Consider the following 20,143-nt stretch of genomic DNA (forward strand, 5'->3'; position numbering starts at 1 on the left):
TGGATCTATGTTACTCATTTGTATAATAAATTCTTGTAAGTTCAATATAAAAATACTAAGTACAATAATGCACCTTAGGTGTGACATACACTAGATACAAATTTAGCAAATTTTGATTAGTGTGAAATAACCTGGGCTGATGACACTTGTGAGAGACTTCTGTAAAATGAAAATATTGAACTAGGGTTAATAAACCCAGGAGAACAATTTATACACAGCAAAAACATTACAAAACCAACTTTTTAAGACTTAAGAACTCTGAACCCAGAGGACCTATGATGAAGCATGTTGCCTATCTCCTGACAGAGAAGTGATAAACAAGACATATAGATATATATACATTTCTGGACATTGTAGATTTATTTTGACTATGTTCATTTAAGATGCTTTCTTTTTCAAAGTGAATAGGGTAGGGAGAAGTAAGGGGGGAAAGAAACAGAAAGGAGGATTAGCAACAGTGATGCCAAAAAAAGAGGGCCACTGAAACAATTTTTTTAAATATACAGTACAGACAAGCAGAATGAGTATGTAGAGTTTATACACACACACACACACACACACACAACGGAGGTTTACTTCAGACTTATTTTTGTGTTCTGCAATGATATATATGAAAATGTTACCCCATACTTCCCTTTCATCCAAGACCTGTGCTCCAGTTCTCAATGCAACTCCCAATTTTTTTTCTCCACTTATATGAATTCTTTTTTCAATCTCTACTTTCTGTCTTAGAATTGATACTATCCTTTCCAAGGCAGAAGAGCTATGAGGGCTAGGCAATTAGGGTCCAGTGACTTGTCTAGGGTCACACAACTAGGAAGTGTTTGAGACCACATTTGAACACAGGTCCTCCTGACTGGCCTGGTGCTCTATCCACTGAACCACCTAGCTGCCCCCTTATCTGAATTCTGGTAGCAGTTTATGCCATACATTTTAACACCTAATTATTTTACATTTATTTCTCTTACCTTCCTAGATTATAAGCTTTAACAAACTTTTTGTGAACCTGAAATCCTCAACAAACACAAATATTTCAAGATAAGAAGATGACTAGGGAATAGTATAAGAAATCATGAACTTTGGTTTGTGTACATTTAAACAGATATAAACTATTTATATATATACATATATATATACACACACACACACACACATACGCACATACACCTTGGGTGTTTTGAATCTGCACTTCTATTTTAATAGTAACTTGAGGTTTTGTTTTTTTTTCATATTACTGTTGATAAGCTTGCCACTCATTATAGAACTTCCTATTCTATGACTTCTTAGATACTGGGCAATGGATCTTGATTATTACACATGTATCATTTTTTTTTTTAATTTGCTACTAAGCTCTTACCCATCTCAATTAACTCTGACTCTACTTATTTATTTTCTGGGACAGACGCTTGTTAATTTTGGCTATTATACCAGCTTATTGCATTTGCAGTCCATTAAAATTCTAAGATTATCTTCATGTGAAAGGCAGCTATTTATGGACATACTTTCTCCCATTTCATATTTGAAAAACTGATCTTTTGAATCCAAATATACAATTTTGCACGTACTATTAAATTTCATATATATTAGATTAACCCCATTTCCTACTCTGCAAAGATATTTTTTGGAGCTTAAACCTGACAAACCAATTGATTAATAACTCTCTCTCCCAGATAAGTCATTTGCAAATTTGATAAGCACGCAGTCTGTGACTTTATTCTAGTAGTGATAAAAAGGCTGAACTGAAGAGCCAAGCATATACTTGGGGCACTCTACTAAGAACAGTCTTCCACAATATTTGCCCACTAATAATTACTATTTCCATTCCACTCAACATATTCTAAGTATACCAAACTACCATCTTTTGCCTTCTTTTCGCTATCTCACCCACATGTGAGACTTCATCAAATTTTTTGCTGAAATCTCTATAAAATCTACCTATATCTTCTACATATGTATTCCCACATCTGTTCATAACTGAAGCCAGCTTTTTAAATGTTTTCATTTGTATATGTAAATGATATTTAACAGATGTCCTAGAATTTTGCCAGGAGTCAGAATCAAGCTACTAGTCTATAGTCTCACTCATTCTCATTCATTTTTCTCTCTCAAAAATTGGGACTTGCCCTTATTCAGTCCTGTGTCATCTTTCCTTAGTCTCTATAATCTTTCTAAGATCAGTCTCTCATCCACATGATACCCTGCGATGTAGTTCACCTAGGACTGGTGATCTGAACTCATCAACTACAGTTAGGTATACACTTATCTTCTTTCTTATCTTAGATTTCAGTTCCTTATTCTGTTTTTTGTTGTTGTTGTTCTTTTCCAGTCTAAATATTATTCTTATCATCAAAGAAAACAAACAAAATAAAGAGTTGAATAATTGTGCCATCTCTCCGTCATCCTGTTGTTCTGTCTAACACATGGAGTGATTGATTCTGCATTCTTTTGTTAATCATAACTCTTTTTCCTCAAAGTAGTTAAACATACTTTTTTGTTGTTGTTCCTAAGATTTATCATGAACTTTAGGTCTTTCTGAACTCTAATGTCTTTCCACTACTCTATACTTCTATACCATTACATCTTTTTTAAAGTCTAAATTAAATGTGTTGTCCACTTACATTGATCTTTTTGAACAATGTTCCCTTTCTCTTCTTACTGGAATTTATGTACCTATGTGTATCTTCAAGTAATCCTTGAGAGTTCTACAACTCTCCTGAGATGACATCCTGTTGTCTCTCTGAATCCTTTGAAATCTTATTTCCACAAAAATCTAAGATGTATATTAAATTATGCCTCATTTTCCTTTCTTTCTCTATCACAAATTCTAAGATTCAATAGCTTCTAACATTTCTACCTGGGCAACTAGTTCCTCCTTCTTGGTCAGAATCAGATCCAGAGTATCTATTTTTCTTGCCATGTCCTCAACCTTTTAAGGAATGAAATCGTCACTAAAGCAAGCCAACATTTTATTAGCTTTTTTTTTTTTTGCTTGGCAGACAGAAAGAGTTCCACCAAATGTGTCTTCTCATCACTACTACATATCATTTCTCCAAGTTAGGCTTATCTGTTTCCAAATTCATTTATTGCTTCTTCCTGGCTGGGTAGTCTCTACTAGATTAACATGAACATCACTTCTCTTTCTCGTTCCGATAATATTACTCCAAGTGTTCCCCTATCTGGATCTTGGATATCCTCATATGATTTTTTCATCATCTACTCTTCTTTTTATCAGTTTTTGAAGAGACTCCCCTAGCCTGTTCCGAGCTGTACCATGTTTGAGTTTTATCTGCCCAAGTCCCAGTGACAACTATGTTTACTTCCCAAAGTAAGATTTCTAATTCACCTTGCCTTTTTTCACTTATAATTCGTTTGTATATAGACACGTGAGGCTATCACTAAAATTTTAAAATTGGCTCTTTTCTTGGATTTTTTTCCTATCAATTACTGGGTATTTCTACTAATGAATTTCTTCATTGAAACCAATTTGAGCTCTAGTTTAGCATGTATATGATAGTAATTTTCTCCTTCCCTTTTCCTTTTCACTTTAATGGCCAGTTGGATTAGATTTGGAAGACCAGGGCAAATATATCTTTACCAGCCCTCATGAGGTCAACCAAGAATCCATGATTCCTGTATTTTAAGAAGCGCTCTAAAAACTGAAATACTGTTCTCAAGTGACAATCAACAAGAAATTATCATGCACTTATTATGTGTGAGGTATCTGAAGCACTGGAGATACAAAGACAGAAGTGAAACTCCCTTGGAGGAGACACTGCTTACACATAGAAGGATGCACAGAACATATACAACACGATTATCGGGTAGTATGGGGAAGGAGGGGGAGACTTGGATCAGGAAAGCTGATGCTTGAGCTGGGTCCTGAAGGAAATGAGAGAGTCTAAGCAGTAGAGGAGATGAGGAAGCAATAGGTTCCAATTATGGGAAAGAGATAATCCAAAAACACAAAGAAGGGAGATGTAGCATTTGGAACAGCTAGTAGGCCAGTCCTCTGTGATCCAGTAGGCTACACTTCAGACTAGACAAAAGTAACATCAGACCACTAATAAGGTAGAAAGGTGCCAAGTTGTAAAGAGCTTTAAATGTCAAAGGGGCTAGGTAGCATAGCGGATAGGTTCTGAGGTTCAATCCAGCTTCAGACAATCACTAGCTGTGTAACCTTCTACTAGGTAAGTGTTTCCTCAGTTTCCTCATCTGTAAAATGGGGATAATAATAATAGGATTTACTTCACAGTGTTGTTGAGGATTAAATGAAATAAATGTAAAGCATTTGTAAATGTAAAGTCTGGCATATAGTAAGCACCACATAAATGTTAGCTATTATCAGATCAAGGAAATAAGACACCTACCTATAATTTGCTGAAGTAGGGGTAGGGGTTATATCAGTCCTATTCTTTAGGAAAATCTCTTTGGCAGTTTGGGGAAGGCATGGGGAAGAGAGCCCAAATAGAAGGCTACTGAGATAGTCTTGAGAAAAAGTCATTAAAGAGGCTCTGTGGTATGTGTGAGCTGAGAGAAAACATTATATATGAGATACTGTATAGCCTAGATCAGCATTGGCAAAGTACTGGCACATGTGTGCCAAGCAGGCATTGGGAAAGCTGCTCCATTACCCTCTTCCCAACACCTGAGGACGTTTTTTGCAATCCCCACCTCTCTGTCCAGACACCCAAAGCTAATACTTCCTCCCTCCACTCTCTGGGGTAATGCAGGAAGCTAGCTTGAAGTTGCAGTATGGGCACACAAAATTAAAAACCTTCGCCAATGCTGGCCTAGAAAAAAGGAAATTTGGCAACTTGGCTGAATGTGAGGAGCCAAGGAAGACACCAAGGCTGGAAACTATAGTGACTAGAAGGCAGTGTCGTTAGACAGTAACAGGAAGGAAGAGTAGATCAAGTTGGCTGGGGCAGAAAAGGAGATGATGGATTCCGTTTTGACATGCTGAGTTTGAGATGCCTTACAGGATATTCAGTTTGAAATGTTTGGTAGACGGTTGGTAATGTGGTATCAAAGCTCAGAAGTAGGATAAGGAAATACAAAGCATTCCTCAATTGACAAACAAAGAATATGAACCAGGAAGTTATCAGAGGAAAAAAATTAAAAATATCAATAGTCATATGAAAAAATGCTTCAAATCACTATTGACTCAAGGAACACAAATTAAAACAACTCTGAGATACCAGCTCATATCTATCAGACTGACTAATATGACCAAAAAAGAAAATGATAAATGTTGAAGGGGATGTGGAAAAATTCAGACACTAACACACTGTTAGTGGAACTATGAACTGACACAACCATTTCTGAAGAACAATATGGAACCAGACTCAAAGGGCCATAGAAACTATGCATACCCTTTGATAAAGCAATACCACGACTGGGTCTGTATCCAGAGATCAGATCATAAATAAGAGATCAGAGATAAGAGAAAAGCACCTGCCTATGCAAAAATATTTTTGGCAGCTCCTTTTGTAGTGGCAAAGAATTGGAAACTGAAGAGAGGCCCATTAATTGAGGCATGGCTAGACAAGTTGTAATGTTTGTGATGACATACTATTGTGCCATAAGAAATGATGAACGGGATGAGTTCAGAAAAACCTGGAAATACTCATATGGACTGATACAAAAGTGAGCAGAAAGCCAAAAGAATACAGTATATAATAACAGAAATATTATATAATGATTCAGCTGTGAAGGACTAAACTATTACCAGCAAAACAAGTTTCCAAGATATCCACAAGGAATTCATGATGAAAAATGCTATCCAGAGCTAAAGAAGAGACTATTTCAGCTGATTGCGGATAAAAGCACATCATTTTCAACTTAATTTTCTTCATGAGTTTTTTTATAGCATGTGTCTTCTGTCTCAGCATGAGCAATATGGAAATATGTACTGTAAGAAAGCACTAGTATAACATTAGATTATTCACCATCTCCAGGAGGGGGAAGGAAAGAAGGAAAGGAGAAAATCTGAATCATAAACTGTCAGGAAAAAAATTGTCAGAAATTTCCCCCCAAAATTGTTTTTAAATGAAATGAAAAAAACAAAAAGCCTAGTGATTTAAAAATAAGAAAAAGAAGAAGAGTGATGAGGTCTGGATATATAAATATGGGAGCCATCTACATATAAAGAAGTGAATCGGGGGCAGCTGGGTAGCTCAGTGGATTGAGAGTCAGGCCCAGAGACAGGAGGTCCTAGGTTCAAATGTGGCCTCAGACACTTCCCAGCTATGTGACCCTGGGCAAGTCACTTGACCCCCCTCCCCTTGCCTAGCTCTTACCACTCCTTCTGCCTTAGAGCCAATACAGAGTGGTATTGACTCCAAGACAGAAGGTAAGGGTTAAAAAAAAAAAGTGAATCCAAGGAACCCAAAGCAATCACTCAGAGGACTAATGTAAAGAGAAAAGAAAAGAAGGCTCAGGACAGATAATATGGGCACATCCAATTAAGAGGAATAAATACCATGGATGATGAATTAGCAAAAGAGATCAAATCAAGGAGCCAAAAATTAGAAGAACCAAGAGAAAGGAGCATCCTGAAAATCCAGAGGAGAGAAAGTACTCAACAATATCAAATGTAGAGATGATTCTCTTAAAACAATTTTACATTCTCCAAAACTATTGAAGCTCTTTTTAAAGCACAGCTGTGAAGGAAAAAATCACGTGACCCGTAGCAATATCTTCTAAAGTCCTTGTCGCATTATCTGTCCCTCACTTCCCTTCTCCAAGCATAAATTTTCTCATCTTGTATATTAGAGGGTTGATCTAGATTCAAAGATTCTTAACACTTTTTTTTGTGTCATGGACCCCCTCTGATAATCTGGTGAAGTCCACAGATCATTTGTTTTAATGCATAAAATATACAGGTTTGCAAAGAAAACTAATTATCTAGAAATAGCTACCAAAATGTTTTTATTTTTATTTTTTAAAGCCCTTGCCTTCCAACTTAGAATCAATACTGTGGATTCTAAGGCAGAAGAATGGAAAGGATAGGCAATGAGGGTCAAGTGACTTGTCCAGGGTCACACAGCTAGGAAGTTTCTGAGGTCAAATTTGAACCCAGGACCTCCCAGTGTCTGGCTGTGGCTCTCAATTTCTTGAGTCATCTAGCTGCCCCCACTATATACAACACTTAAAATATTAGCAAGTTAAACATAAATTTTATTTTTTAAAGATAGTATGAAAGTTTTTTGTTGTTGTTTTTTTTTTGCTTAGCATGAATAAGTAGTCTTTGACAAGGCAACATAAGTATCATAGATATTCTGTAAATTTTCAACTGTAATTGATATGAAAATGAGTTTTACTGTGGTTTATTACCTAAATTCATATTAGAAGGAAATGCTGAATTTCAAGTAGAAAATTAGTATGTAATTTTTTCCCTATCCAAAACCACAGAATCTCTGAAATCTATTCATGGACTTGGTCTATATGATCTCTATGGCTCTTGTTATTTAGATGGTACTTTTTTAAATTGAGAATTCTAAAACTATCACCAAGATTTAAAAGTCCTGAGGGAGGGTCGAAGGTCCTCTCCCCTAAAACAACCTCTCTAAGAAATCCTCTGGTTGTTTTTTTGGTGGTTCTTTTCTTTCTAGACTAGAAATAGCTTAAGTTCATGACTCTAAGGCACTTTTGTCCTTAGAAATGATAGCTTTCCACAGACACTTCCAGATGCCTCCATTTTCCTGAAAGCTAACAGAATTGCAATTCTCTCGCCCCAGGAATTATTAAATCTAAATTCAAATTACTTGAAACGAGCATACAGATCACTAGAACTAAATAATGAAAAGGCAGTCAAAGCACACATTAATGCTAAAGATAAAGTAAATTGAGGATCAAATGGTTAGTTCTTTAGAAATAACACGCTAATCAAACTAGATGTTTTTTAGGGTCCCTTCCAGTTCTAAGATTGTCATTCTGACAAAGGATACCAATACTTCAAGGTGAAAAACACTAATAGGAGCGTTTTATCTATTTTAATCATCTAAGGTTTGACTTTCCTTGGATCACTATTTCCAAGTTTAGTAAAAACTATGGACATCACTGCTAATGGACCAGAGATCATCAATTCAATTTAGAGACGTACTAAGATTGTGCTCTGTGCAAAGTAGAGTTTTAGATCTCTTGAAGCTTAGTTCTAATAGGAGCTAAGCCACATACAAATAATGGCAGGATACCATAAGCCATAAAAAACAACAACAGTTGATTTGCAGTCATAAGGCTTGGGTCTGAATCCCAGATCTACTATTTAAGATCTGTGTGATCTTAGGCAAGTTACTTCATTCCCTCTGAACCTCATCTTTTTAAATCTGTAAAATGAGGGCACTGGGCTAAAAATTATATTTTAAATTAGTTCTAACTCTAGATACTTTGGTCCTCTGCCAACTCTTAGCAAGTTCACAAAGTGATCAATGAAGAGCTGGAATAAAAGTAACAACGGACTGGAAAAACTGTGGAAGTCTGATTTGAGGGGCTGTCATTTGAGTTGAGGAAAAGATAGGAAGTCAAACGGGAAATTGGAAGAGGGAGGACATTCTAGGCAACGAGAACAAAGACTGAAACTAAGGATTTAAACATGAGCGGGTGAGTTTATAGTAATATTACCAGAAATAGGTTAAGTCAAAGGAAGAGCAGTTTCTGAAGAAAATACAGCCACCTTTTAAAACTCTGGAGTAATATGGCTGGTACTGCTACAGCAAAGGTAGAAAATTAAGAAAAAGGGCAGCTGAGAATCCTTCCTCCAGGAATTACTATGAGCAAAATCATGAAGCAGGCAAAATTTATTATTGGAGTTCTGGTATTACAAAAATGGCATCAGCTTGAGAGCTAAAAAACCACATCAGCCCCCCAAGCTCTGACACTGCATGGCTATGTGGCTATGGATAAATCATCCACCTTCCCCAAGTTGCTGGCTTCTTCTCAAGTCACCATCCTTCCTGGCTTCTCCATAGCATGTGGCATCGCTGGCCCATCTTCTTGAGTACTCTCCTCTCCCTGGGATCTAGGAGTACAGCTTTCTCCTTCTTGGCTTTCTCCTGAGCGTGCTCTTGATCGCCTTTACTCAATCATCACTAGCTCGCTAACCGGACACATCCCAAGGGTCTGTTCAGGGCCGTCCTCTCTTACGCTGACATCAGCTCTCATGGATTCAATTATCACCTAGGTCTCCGGACCCATATAGCCAGGCTGTTTGTGTGTGCGTGCATTGATGTAGAGAGAAAAAAGACAAAGAGACTCGTTCCTGAGTGCAGGCCCACATCATCAACTGCCACGTGGCCATCCTGAACAGTGTGTGTCCCACAAGGCAGCTGAGCACCCTGTTCACTCTCCTTCCTCTCCAACTCGACCTCGTCCACGGCATTCTTCTCTAGGACCCCGGGCTCCCGATTCGCCGTTATACTCGCCTCCTCACTCATCGTGCATCCCCAACCGGCTGCCCAATCTTTCCATCTCTGCCACGGCCATCTCTCCCATACACCCACCCCTCTCCCTGACATGTCCTAACTCAGGGCCTCGTCACTTCTCCCTTGAGGATCGCCTCCTAATGTCGTCTTTCCCCATCCCGGCCCACCAAAGGGAGTTTCCAACAATACCGTCTCTGGCCACGTGACTCCTCTTTGGTACTCTCATGTTCCCTGTTACCACCACGAAGGTCCTTCACAGCCTGGCCTCCACGGCTCTCTCCGTAGTTCTCCGCCACCTCTTTCCATGCCCAGTCTCTGCAGGGGCCTCTCAATTTGTGGGGCCTTCTAGCTGCCCCCACTAAATACTCTATTGGCCATGCTAGGCTTCTCGCTGTTCCTCACAACAGACACCCCCATTTCCTGTCTCCATGACTTTGTGCCTGAAACGCACTGCTGCCTCCTTACCTCTAACTCTTACACGCCGTCTCTAGTTTACTTCAAGACTGAGCCCAAGAATCGCCTTCTATAGGTCAAGTCAACAAGCATGCATTAAAAGCCTTCTATATACTAGGCACTATCCTATGCCCTGGGATACAATAAAGGGGAAAACAGTCAGTGCACTAACTGAGCTCACGATCTAATGAAAAGCTCACAACTGAATAAGGCCCTTCCTGAAAACCCTAGCTACTAGTATATTTTCCCTCAAAAACTGCCTTGTGGTTATTGTGTATAAATCCGTGCCTATACATGCTTGCCTCCCTCAATGGAATGAATGCAAGTTCCTAGAGGGAAGGGTCCACTTGTATCTTTTATGCCTAGCCCAGTGCCTGGGAAAAATAAAGGCTTACTGATTAATTAGATATAAAATAAAAGATCAGATGGTTTCTAAGATCCCTTCAACTTCTAAAATTATCTGATTCTATGAGTATGGAATCTCCCCACTCCCACCCCACCCCCATCAAACATTCTTCATGAAAGATATGCTAGGATATTTAATGCATCAAACTCTCTCTGAGGGAAGTAAATAACACTAGCTCCTGCTACAAGTAGTGATTTTCACTTCAGAAAATTAAAAAGGCACCCTAGGTACAAATTGCTATCTATATCATTAGCACTTATCAGCATTTATTGTCTAGTGTTCATAGGATCCTGTAAAAGGTGATGCTTCATCCCCAAATGCTGAATTAAATCTATTGAGTTATAATCTTTGTTCTTTGCCAATTTTGTTAACTTGGTCATTGAACCATCTTCTAGCTTAAAAAGGAGACACTGGTAATTTAAAAATCAGCATTTATGAACTGTATATTCCAATAAAATACACTGCTTATGGGCTAGAAAGGGAAGCATCTCAAGGGAGGGGACTAGGAGGACTGACCTAAAGTAAATCACTGGTTCAAAAGGAGAAAGCTAAAGAAGAAAGGTCAGAACTAGGGGAACATATCAAAATGCCAGGGAATCCACAAATGACAATCATAACTTTGAATGTGAATGGGATGAACTCACCCATAAAACATAGACAAATAGCAGATTGGATTAGAACTCAAAACCCTACCATTTGTTGTCTTCAAGAAACACATATGAGGCGGGTTGATACTCACAAGGTTAGAATTAAAGAATGGAGTAAGACCTTTTGGGCCTCAACTGATAGAAAGAAGGCAGGAGCTGCAATCATGATATCGGACAAAGGCAAAGCAAAAATAGACCTGATCAAAAGGGATAGAGAAAGTAAATATATTCTGTTAAAAGGGAGTATAGACAATGAGGAAATATCACTAATCAACATGTATGCACGAAATGGTATAGCATCCAAATTTTTAATGGAGAAACTAGGAGAATTGAAGGAGGAAATAGACAGTAAAACCATATTAGTGGGAGATTTGAACCAACCACTATCAAATTTAAATAAATCAAACCAAAAAATAAATAATAAAGAGGTAAAAGAGGTGAATGAAATCTTAGAAAAATTAGAGTTAATAGACATATGGAGAAAAATAAAAAGGGACAAAAAGGAATACACCTTATTCTCAGCACCACATGGCACATTCACAAAAATAGATCATACACTAGGTCACAGAAACATGGCACTCAAATGCAGAAAAGCAGAAATAATAAATGCAACCTTTTCAGATCATAAAGCAATAAAAATGTTGATCAGAAAGGGTACATGGAGAGCCAAATCAAAAATTAATTGGAAATAAAATAATATGATACTCCAAAATCGGTTAGAGAAGAAATCATAGAAACAATTAATAATTTCATTGAGGAAAATGACAAAGGTGAGACATTCTTTCAAACGTTATGGGATGCAGCCAAAGCAGTACTTAGAGGAAAATTCATATCCATGAGTGCATATATTAACAAATTAGGGAGGGCAGAGATCAATGAATTGGAAATGCAAATCAAAAAATTGAGAACAAACAAATTAAAAACCCCCAGAAGAAAACCAAACTAGAGATCCTAAAAATTAAGGGAGAAATTAATAAAATTGAAAGTGATAGAACTATTGAGCTAATAAACAAGACTAGATGCTGGTACTTTGAAAAAAACAGACAAAATAGACAAAGTACTGGTCAATCCAATTTAAAAAAGGTAAGAAGAAAGGCAAATTAACAGCATCAAGGATGAAAAGGGGGACCTCACCTCCAACAAAGAGGAAATTAAGGCAATCACTAAAAACTACTTTGCCCAACTATATGGCAATAAATATACCAACCTAGGTGATATGGATGAATATCTACAAAAATACAAACTGCCTAGACTAACAGAAGAAATAGAATTCTTAAATAATCCCATATCAGAAAAAGAAATCCAACAGGCCATCAAAGAACTTCCTAAGAAAAAATCCCCAGGGCCTGATGGATTCACCAGGGAATTCTATCAAACATTCAAAGAACAACTAACCCCAATACTATACAAACTATTTGACATAGTAAGCAAAGAGGGATTTCTACCAAATTCCTTTTATAACACAAACATGGTACTAATTCCAAAGCCAGGCAGGCCAGAAACAGAGAAAGAAAATTATAGACCAATCTCCCTAATGAACATAGATGCAAAAATCTTAAATAGGATACTAGCAAAAAGACTCCAGCAAGTGATCAGAAGGGTCATCCACCATGATCAAGTAGGATTAATACCAGGGATGCAGGGCTGGTTCAATATTAGGAAAACCATCCACATAATTGACCACATCAACAAGCAAACCAGCAAGAACCACATGATTATCTCAATAGATGCAGAAAAAGCCTTTGATAAAATACAACACCCATTCCTATTAAAAACACTGGAAAGCATAGGAATAGAAGGGCCTTTCCTAAAAATAATAAACAGTATATATCTAAAACCATCAACTAATATCATCTGCAATGGGGATAAACTAGATCCATTCCCATTAAGATCAGGAGTGAAACAAGGATGCCCATTATCACCTCTACTATTTGACATTGTACTAGAAACACTAGCAGTAGCAATTAGAGAAGAAAAAGAAATTGAAGGCATCAAAATAGGCAAGGAGGAGACCAAGTTATCGCTCTTTGCAGATGACATGATGGTCTACTTAAAGAATCCTAGAGATTCAACCAAAAAGCTAATTGAAATAATCAACAAACCTTAGCAAAGTTGCAGGATACAAAATAAACCCACATAAGTCATCAGCATTTCTATATAATTTCAACACAGCTCAGCAGCAAGAACTAGAAAGAGAAATCCTATTCAAAATCACCTTAGACAAAATAAAATACTTAGGAATCTATCTCCCGAGACAAACACAGAAATTATATGAACACAACTACAAAACACTCTCCACACAACTAAAACTAGACTTGAACAATTGGAAAAACATTAACTGCTCATGGGTAGGATGAGCCAATATAATAAAAATGACCATCCTACCCAAACTCATCTATCTATTTAGTGCCATACCCATGGAACTTCCAAAAATTGTTTTTACTGATTTAGAAAAAACCATAACAAAGTTCATTTGGAAGAACAAAAGATCAAGTATATCCAGGGAAATAATGAAAAAAAAATACAAAGGAAGGGGGCCTTGCAGTCCCAGATCTCAGACTATATTATAAAGCAGCGGTCATCAAAACAATCTGGTACTGGCTAAGAGACAGAAAGGAGGATCAGTGGAATAGACTTGGCATAAATGACCTCAGCAAGACAGTATACGATAAACCCAAAGATCCCAGCTTTTGGGACAAAAATCCACTATTTCATAAAAACTGCTGGGAAAATTGTAGGACAGTGTGGGAAAGATTAGGTTTAGATCAACACCTCACACCCTCCACCAAGATAAATTCAAAATGGGTGAATGACTTGAACATAAAGAAGGAAACTATAAGAAAATTAGGCGAACACAGAATAGCATACATGTCAGACCTTTGGGAAGGGAAAGACTTCAAAACCAAGCAAGACTTAGAAAGAGTTACAAAATGCAAAATAAATAATCTGGAATACATCAAATTAAAAAGGTTTTGTATAAACAAAACCAATGTAACTAAAATCAGAAGGGAAGCAACAAATTGGGAAGCAATCTTCATAAAAACCTCTGACAAAGGTTTAATTACTCAAATTTACAAAGAGCTAAATCAATTGTACAAAAAATCAAGCCATTCTCCAATTGACAAATGGGCAAGGGACATGAACAGGCAGTTCTCAGCCAAAGAAATAAAAACTATTAATAAGCACATGAAGAAGTGTTCTAAATCTCTTATAATCAGAGAGATGCAAATCAAAACAACTGTGAGGTGTCACCTCACACCTAGCAGATTGGCTAACATGACTGCAAAGGAAAGTAATGAATGCTGGAGGGGATGTGGCAAAGTGGGGACACTAATTCATTGCTGATGGAGTTGTGAATTGATCCAACCATTCTGGAGGGCAATTTGGAACTATGCCCAAAGGGTGATAAAAGACTGTCTGCCCTTTGATCCAGCCATAGCACTGCTGGGTCTGTACCCCAAAGAGATAATGAGGAAAAAGACTTATACAAGAATATTCATAGCTGTGCTCTTTGTGGTGGCAAAAAATTGGAAAACGAGGGGATGCCCATCAATTGGGGAATGGCTGAACAAATTGTGGTATATGTTGGTGATGGAATTCTATTGTGCTAAAAGGAATAATAAAGTGGAGGAATTCCACGGAGACTGGAACAACCTCCAGGAAGTGATGCAGAGCGAGAGGAGCAAAACCAGGAAAACATTGTACACAGAGACTGATACACTGTGGTACAATCGAAGGTGATGGACCTCTCCATTAGTGACAATGCAATGTCCCTGAACAATCTGCAGGGATCTAAAAAACACTATCCACAAGCAGAGGATAAACTGTGGGAGTAAAAACAACAAGGAAAAGCAACAGCCTGACTACAGGGGTGTAGGTGATAGGACTGAGGACTCTAAATGAACACTCTAATGCAAATACCAACAACATGGAAATGGGTTAGAAACAGGAACACATGTGATACCCAGTGGAATCGTGCATCGGCTATGGGAGAGGGAAAGGGGGGGGGGGTGCAGGGAGGGGGGAGGAAAAGAAAATGATCTTTGTTTCCAGTGAATAATGTTTGGAAATGTCCAAATAAAATAATGTTAAAAAAAAATCTTAGTTCAAATTAAAAGCAAAAATATGACATTTCTAAAACTATTCCAAATGACAGTGAATAAAATGCAGTTATTTTTAATTGATATTTTAAAATAAAGACATATTTGAATTAAAAAAAATACACTGCTTAATTGCATATATTCCTAAAGGACCTCTAAATTTAATATACTCATATGGACAATATGGCTGCTCGAATAAGAGGCAGATAATAAATTTCCCATGTACATATTCTAGCAAAAATTCTTGAGTTTCACACCAAAGAAAATAATGACAAAGTTCAGTGGAAAACTATAGTAACTTCTTTCACTCCAGAACAGCACAAAACTTCAACCAGAAAATAAAAAAGCAACATTTCCATTAAGTTCACACATCTAGACTATAGGGTACTTTGCTCAGGCTCTTTTCTATTTTATAAATATAGAGAAAGGGGTCAGAACTCTATTTTCTAGTAAGATCACTAATGATCTTTTTTTCTTCTAGTCTCCACTATTCCTAGGGCAATCAACTTAGGTGCCAACCAGAAACCAAAGGGCAATAAGAAAGGGAGCCTGCCAGCTTCTAAGTAGGACATGGCTGATCCGCAAGGCTCTTTATCAATGGGCATCAAGTGCAGGAGGAGATGTCCTGTGAAAGGCCCAGGGTAAGTGCTTTAGAAGCAACGGGGAATGGTAACCCACAGTCTTCAGACCAATATAGGGGCTCTGAGGCCCTTTATACTATCCTGAGATGCAAAGAAGGTCCAGGAGATCCAACATTCTGAACCCCTAAGATACAAAGTCTCAGCTTTAAAAGGGGAAATCAATGTAGGAATGCAAGAGATCCTAGAAAAGACCATACAGACCAATCACCCCAAGCAAAAACTGCAATGGAGCTCTGGGCACAAAGACCTAATTCAGGAAGCTGGAGAGATGAATAAATCATATAACCACTATAAAAATGAATTTTCCAGAAAGGCTATAAATATATAGGAGAAATGAAAAGCTTAAAAAATTAAACAAAGATTCTTGAGGAAAAAAATTGAAGGGAGCAGTAGCTTAGAAAGGAAATGAACACCATCCAAGAAATGGTCACCCTGAAAACAGGAATAAACCAATTACTGTCAGCAAGAAATATCTGATCAAAATAAAATGATTATAAAAAATAGAAGAAAATTAAGATATTCATGTAAAAACATGACCTAGAAAAAAGACCAAAGAAATATAATTTAAGGGGGGCAGCTGGGTAGCTCAGTGGACTAAGAGCCAGGTCTAAAGACAGGAGGTCCTAGGTTCAAATCTGGCCTCATATACCTCCTAGCTGTGTGACCCTGGTTAAGTCATTTAATCCCCATTGTCTAGCCCTTACTAGTCTGCCTTGGAACCAATACACAGTATTGATTCGAAGATGGAAAGTAAGGGTTTTACTAATATATATATATATGTATATATATATATATATAATTTAAGGAATGCTGCTAGACACCTTGAAAACCAGAATAAAAACCCTGGAAAGTATATTTCAAGAAATTATAAATTAAAACTGTCTTGTGCTATTTTTAGTACCAGAGAGAAAAGTATAAATAGAAAGAAATTACAAATAACTTGAAAGGATCCCCCACATTCAGAAGGAAATTATGATTATAAGAATTATATGAAAATATAAATTGATATATTTAGAAGATTATTGTAAGAAATGACAAAAGTATTTCAAAGAATCTTGGATAGCATTAACTGAGGCAAAGTGATCGGTATCAAAAAATTTATAAAAGGACAGCAACACTCTAAAAAACAACTTTTAAATTCTTAAGATAGTTATCTGATCAATGGAATGATCAACTATGTCTCCATATGAAGCAATTTCTGATAAGAGAGGTGATGGACACAAAGTGGAGAGACATATGAACATGGCCACTATATGAACTCATTTTGCTTGACTAAGCTTATTTGTTATATGGAATTTTTTTTAACTCTTCAAAAAAACAAAATATGAAAAATAAAGCTAGCAAGTATCAAATGCAAAGATGAGAAAGGAGGTACCTTTTCTCTTCTCTTCAGGGCCAAGGTTGGTCATTATAATTGAATAGTTTTCAGTTTCATATATATCCAAAGGGCTATAAAACTGTATATATTCTTTGATCTAGTAATACTACTACCACTACATCTGTATTCCAAAGAGATAAAAATAAAATAAAATGGGCCTATCGTAGAAAAATATTTATTGCTGCTGTAGCAAAGAAATGGAGATTGAAAGATTGTCTATCAATTAGAGGATGGCTGAATAAGTTATGGAATATGGTTGTAATAGAATACTATTGTGTTGTAAGAAATGACAAGCAGGATGATTTCAGAAAAACCTCAAAAGACTTGCATAGACTGATGCAAAGTGAAGTGAGCAGAACCAAAAGAATACTATACATTATACACAATAACAGCATTGTGAATGGTCTAGTTTTTCTCAGCAATACAATGATGCAAGACAATCACAAAAATGCATGATGAAAAATGCCATCTGCCTTCAGATAAAGAAATGAAGGAGTCTTAATGTGAACCAAAAATACTTTTGAGTTCTCCTCCACAAAATAATTAACGTGGGAAAATGTTTTACATAATTGCACATGTAAAATCTATATCAGATTGCTTACTGTCTCAAGGAAGGGGTAGGGGTTAGAGGAAGAGAATTGAAGCACAAAACTTAAAAAACGAATGTTAAAAATTTCTTAAATGAAATTTTCAAATGGAAACCAAGTGGTATCAAGAAATAAGAACACATTTGAAGAAACCAAAGGACATTTCTTAGGAGAAATTCACTGGCTAATTACCACAGGCTGAGTCCATGCAAAAAGATTTTAAAGGAAGGAGAAATCCACAATTTAGCAAAGAATGTAATAACATGGATAGGTTATAACTAATCTGACAACAGGATAACATTGTTGTTCTTGTTTGTCTTGAGGGAGTATCTATTCTAAATCAATAGATCAAAAAATACTCAATTGAAATATGAACATAGCTTTCATCTTTGAATTATCTTTCTAGATTAACCTCAGTAAGGGGTAAAAAATTACTTTTGTTTGGGTTTGCAATACATCATACAGCCTCTCAAGTTCATTTAATTCATGATCCCAAGCCTCAGACTGGATTAATATGACCTGTGACCAAATTTGAGAGTTTTCTCATGGATATCTTTTTTTGCTCATATTCTCATCCAAGATGTTCACTAGAAACCTCAAAATTTGGCTCCTGTTTCATAGGCCTCCACAATCAAAATCCAGTGCAGACTAGCAAAATATTGAATATTGACCAAATATTGTATAACCCAACAACAAAATTTAAAGGACATCCTTCAAGATCCCAAAGTGGTCAAAACATCTCTCCTTCCCTTCCCAGTAGACCTGCCTCTGCAAAGATCTGTAATATTCTTCTAAACTTACGGAACCACTAAGAAGTTGAGATCTACTCCCTAGAAGTCCTTTCCCCCAGACCAGTATATTTCACCTTACTTACAGGCAAAAGATCAGTTTGTTCTTCTACAATCATGACTCTGTACCATCGTATTCTTCCAGAACAAGTTTCTACTTTATTCAGAAACTTGATCCAAGAATTCTTCTTTCACAGTCATTGTTGATTTACTTCTGTGAGCTCAACTGCCTTGATTCTCAGCTTCTCCTAGGAATCTGAGTCACTCTACAGCTACCTTCATTGACTACCTGATAGACTTGGAAAATAGAAAAGGCTAAAGGGAAAGTAAGCCTTACATGAATTAAGTCAGGAAAGAGAAAGGGGATGGAATAAGGAAGGTCTGATGCTGAAAGGAGTCTGTCAAACTGACCCATGCTGGAGCAGAAAGTTTTCCAAATTCTGGCAAAATTGAGTAACAGAGGAAGACATAAGTTTCTACCCCTAGCAACTTCTAAAAGCGGATCTCCATCCAAGTTCCTGACATAATTACGAATATTCTTACTATAAAGGGCGAGTCCCTGGCTTGTTCATCTTAGCGAAGCAGGATACAGAAAGGGGAGCGTGGAATTATTGAAAATAAGCAAAAACGACTGACATCCGATGCTTTTCTCTTTTAATCAAGGAAAGAAGTTTATAAAAAAAGAATAGGTAAAGATCAGGTACCTAAAATGGTAGGCAGTTTTGTGCTCATCCAGGAGCAGAGTGAAGAGGGAGGGGATCTGAATAATTAAGATGCCTGCCATCAACTTCCCAATTTTGCCTAGTGTTGGTTCCATTTCTTTCACGGCATGGAGCAAACCATATCTTTTCACAAAGGCATTTTTGATGTGTGAAGTTCTACTTGGCAGGAATACTACAGTTGAGGCATATGCCATTACCAACCCAGCATCAAAATCTTTTTTTGTTTTAATAACCCTTCTCTTCTGTCTATCATTTCTAAGATAGAGGAGAAGGAATAGGCAACTGGGAGTAAGTGACTTGCCCGGAGTAACCCCCCGAGTAAATATCTGAGACCAGATTTGACATCAGGTCCTCTGACTCTAGGTCTGGAACACCATTCACTGTGCTACCTAGAGCTGCCCCTTCAAATACATTATTTTAAAAAATAAAAATGAAACCCTTACTTTTTGTCTTAGAATACACATGTATCAGTTCCAAGTCAAAAGAGAAATAACTTGGCCAGGGTCACACAGCTAGGAAGTGTCTGAGATCCCATTTGAACCAGGTCTTCCCAAACCCTGGAGCTCTATTGATTAAAGATCCCTCCACTGACAAATTCTGTAAAGAGGTCCTGAAGAGTAAAATGTACCAAAAAGGAGGAAATAGTCATGGGTGGTAAGTGTTACGGGAACTCAAAAGAGTAACAAGGGGAAAATGGTTTTAGAAAGGAGTACATTAATGAGTGTGAAAAGAGTAGTTTCAGTAGTGATAGCTAGACTGCAAAGGGTTGAGTAAAAAAAGAGGAAATGAAAGGTAGAGTGTGAAAATTACTTTTTCTAAAAGTTTAGCGGTAAAGAAAAGATGAAAAATAGGCACTAACAATTCAAAGAGCATATTTTGTTCATCAAGATTCCTGATGGTGGCAATGACAGGGTCTCTTAAGTCTCTCTACTTCTGGGTCAGAGGAAACTAGAATGGAAGGAACAAACTAGTTAGCAACCCATATGCCCCGCGGCTCTT

General features: G+C 37.1%; 1 protein-coding gene across 7 annotated transcripts in view; it reads right to left on the bottom strand.

The window, feature by feature from the left end:
• The window catches only part of EPN2 (epsin 2), a 111,260-nt gene that overhangs the window by 76,094 nt on the left and 15,023 nt on the right, over positions 1-20,143 (bottom strand). The gene's annotated exons all lie outside the window — the stretch shown is intronic.

This window comes from Monodelphis domestica, chromosome 7 (assembly GCF_027887165.1).
Source record: "Monodelphis domestica isolate mMonDom1 chromosome 7, mMonDom1.pri, whole genome shotgun sequence".
Lineage (NCBI taxonomy): Eukaryota > Metazoa > Chordata > Mammalia > Didelphimorphia > Didelphidae > Monodelphis > Monodelphis domestica.